At 53.1% G+C, this 3,777-nt stretch overlaps 1 pseudogene; it reads left to right on the top strand.

Moving 5' to 3' along the window:
- The first annotated feature begins 415 nt into the window (after positions 1-415).
- On the top strand, positions 416-3,777 carry Snrk-ps2 (SNF related kinase, pseudogene 2; annotated as a pseudogene).

A 3,777-nucleotide genomic window follows, 5' to 3' on the forward strand; every position in this document is an offset into this window, starting at 1 on the left:
TCAGTGCTCTGCCTCAGACAGACAACTAAACAAAACCATAGACCCAGCTCTTTGAAAATGGTAATGGAGTTGATAACACACCCTTATGAAAAGAGGAAGACTCCATTTGCTTACTTTCAATTCTCAGTCTCGCCCGGCCAGCTCAGGGATTTCTAGTACGGCTGAATCTGGACAATATTTACAGGATTTGGCATTTCTAATTAATGCTTATGTTTAGGTAAATAAAGCTGGTGAGAGGCTGGAGAGATGGCTTAGTGGTTAAGAGCACTAAGTACTGTTCCTTAATAGGCCATTTAAGAACTCAAACTGGATTGCCTGGACCCCTTAGCAAGGAAGGACAATGATACCAGACAGATTATAGGCCTTACATAGGAACAATTAGTCAAAAAATCTCATTCTTGACCCCCGGCCGCCCGCTCGGTATTACGATTAGCCCTGGGTGCGGGGTTCCGGAGGCCGGGAGGGAGTTGTCGACGCCGCGGACCGATGCCCGCCTGCCGGCTGAGGTAGGGCGAGCCCAGCACGCTGCGCAGGAGCGTGGGCCAGGCCTGCGCTTCTCCTCAGCAGCCGCCTCTGCCGGGCTGGGCGGGCGCCGCCACAGGCGGAAAGTATCCATTATGATGTTGACAATAAAGGCCTTATCTCCAGCAGATATGCTCATATGAGAAGACCCACTTCAAGCACTTTTTAAGTATTTCCCCTTCATTGAACCAGCATGGCAGGGTTCAAGCGAGGCTATGATGGAAAAATTGCTGGATTGTATGATCTGGATCAAACCTTGGGTCGAGGTCACTTCGAAGTGGTCAAACTGGCCAGGCATGTCTTCACAGGTGAGAAGGTGGCAGTGAAAGTCATTGACAAGACGAAGCTGGACACTCTAGCCACTGGTCACCTCTTCCAGGAAGTCAGGTGCATGAAGCTAGTGCAGCACCGCAACATCGTGCGTCTCTATGAGGTCATAGACACCCAGACCAAACTGTATCTCATTCTAGAACTTGGAGATGGAGGAGATATGTTTGATTACATAATGAAGCACGAGGAGGGTCTTAATGAAGACTTGGCCAAGAAGTACTTTGCTCAGATGGTTCACGCTATATCCTATTGCCATAAACTCCATGTGGTTCACAGAGACTTGAAACCAGAGAATGTAGTCTTTTTTGAAAAACAAGTCCTTGTGAAGTTGACAGACTTTGGCTTCAGCAACAAGTTTCAGCCTGGAAAGAAGCTCACTACAAGCTGTGGGTCTCTTGCGTACTCTGCTCCGGAAATCCTGCTTGGCGATGAATACGATGCCCCTGCAGTAGCCTTTAATCACACGGATGCTGCAGAGAGACCCCAAAAGGAGAGCCTCTCTGTAAGAGATTGAAAGCCACCCTTGGCTCCAGGGAGTGGACCCCTCACCAGCCACAAAGTATAACATTCCCCTCGTGTCCTACAAGAACCTCTCGGAAGAGGAGCACAATAGCATCATCCAGCTGGGACATCGCAGACCAAGACGACATCATAGAAGCCCTGGAAACCAACAGGTACAACCACATCACCGCCACTTACTTCTTACTTGCTGAAAGGATCCTGCGAGAAAAGCAAGAGAAAGAAATACAGACCAGGTCTGCGAGCCCCAGCAACATCAAGGCCCAGTTCAGGCAGTCATGGCCAACTAAAATTGATGTACCCCAAGACCTTGAAGATGATCTCACTGCCACCCCTCTGTCACATGCCACAGTCCCGCAGTCTCCTGCTCGGGCTGGTGACAGTGTCCTCAATGGCCACAGGAGCAAAGGCCTGTGTGACCCAGCCAAGAAAGATGAGCTCCCGGAGCTGGCGGGGCCAGCACTGTCCACTGTTCCACCCGCAAGCCTGAAGCCCGCAGCCAGTGGGCAGAAGTGTCTCTTCAGGGTGGAAGAAGATGAGGAGGAAGATGAGGAGGACAAGAAGCCTGTGTCCTTGTCCACGCAGGTGGTGCTGCGCCGGAAGCCATCAGTCACCAACCGCCTGACATCTCGAAAGAGTGCCCCGGTGCTCAACCAGATCTTCGAGGAGGGTGAGTCTGACGACGAGTTTGACATGGACGAGAACCTACCACCCAAGCTGAGCCGGCTGAAGATGAACATCGCGTCACCAGGCACAGTGTACAAGCGCTACCACCGCAGGAAGCCAGGGCCGTGGCTCAAGCTGCAGCAGCTCTGAGACCAGCGATGATGACTCTGAGAGCTGCTGGCGGTTGGACAAGGACAGTGGCTTGGCTTACTCGTGGCACCGGCGTGACAGCAGTGATGGGCCACCAGGCAGTGAGGGCGATGGTGGCGGTCAGAGCAAACCTAGCGGCGGTGGTGGTGTGGACAAGGCCAGTCCAGGAGAGCAGGGCACGGGCGGCAGTGGCCAGGGAGGCTCAGGTGGGACCCCATCGGGTACGGCAGGTTCCTCCAGGCGCTGTGCAGGCCCTGACTCCTCCTCATCCTCCCCCGCCTCTGCTGCTCCACGTGATGCAGAGCTTGTACAGAGCCTCAAACTCGTGAGCCTGTGTCTAGGCTAGCAGCTCCATGGCGCCAAGTACATTCTGGACCCGCAGAAGGCCTTGTTGTCCAGCGTGAAGGTGCAGAAGAGGTCCACTTGAAAGATGTGCATCAGTGCCCCAGGCCCCGGCCCCTCCACTGACCTTGACCCTGTGAGGAACAAGAAGCTGAGGAACAACGTGCTCCAGCTACCTCTGTGCGAGAAGACCATCTCCGTGAACATCCAGAGCAGCCGCAAGGAAGGGCTGCTCTGCGCCTCCAGCCCCGCCTGCTGCCAAGTCATCTGAGCTGTAGCATGCTCACTTCATCTGTTCTGACGTGACAATGCATGGTCTTTGTGCATGCTGCTACACGCTACTTTTCTTTCCCAGCCGAAAAGTCTACTGTGTGATTTTACATTCATGATTTTCAGTGTGGATGACCAGGATGAAGTTGTGTATCTGGAACCCAACGTAATGGAGCGCTTAGAAATTCATGTTCTGCACTTAACCTGGAGGGAAATGCTTTCGTTTCCTTGTGAAAAGCCCAAATTCCTGTCCTGACCTCCGGTGATAGGGAAACTCCCTGCTCTGAGGCCCACTGGTGCCCGCGACAGAACCAAAGCAATAACGTGGTGATGCGATGCCCACAGGCCAGCCGCCCAGGGCCTGTGCACCGAGAACCTTAGAGCCACAGTCTGAGCGCCCACACCTGTTTGTCTTAAATGACTGTGAACGCAGTTGGGGCTCTCATATCTTCATTGACAGAAGTGTTCTTGTTTGTAATAGGTGAGATCAGCTACTTAGTTTGTGAGGCAGCTTACCCCATAGAATTACAAGGAGACGATCTTTTGTGAGGCGATGAGGTGAACTCAAGTCTTAACTCTATTTAGAGTGTGTATGTCTGTCTGACAGAACAAAAAAAGAGGCTCTGTGTAAGTTTCCCCTGCAGGACACAAGGCGGGGTTTCCTTCAAACCTGTGTGGAGCAAGAAGCACAGGGCCTGCTGCGGTAGCCACAGTGCACACAGGTGGCAGGCAGCAAAGTCAGAACTTCCTGGGGTGGTTTTCCAGGAGCTTGGTGGTGAGGTGGCCTCGGGTTTCTTCCATTCCATGGCAGCGTTTGGCTCAGCTGTGAAGAGCAGCTGATGAGAAACTACTCAGGAAGGGTAGTGCTCGGGAGTCTGTCCTGCTGCCTTCCTACCACACACTGAACGCAGAGCTCTAGCTCGTCCTCTCCCTACCGACGACTCCGGACTGATAGCTATCTCCTCTCCCCAGGCATCC

The sequence above is a fragment of the Rattus norvegicus genome, chromosome X, assembly GCF_021556685.1.
Source record: "Rattus norvegicus strain SHRSP/BbbUtx chromosome X, alternate assembly SHRSP_T2T, whole genome shotgun sequence".
Lineage (NCBI taxonomy): Eukaryota > Metazoa > Chordata > Mammalia > Rodentia > Muridae > Rattus > Rattus norvegicus.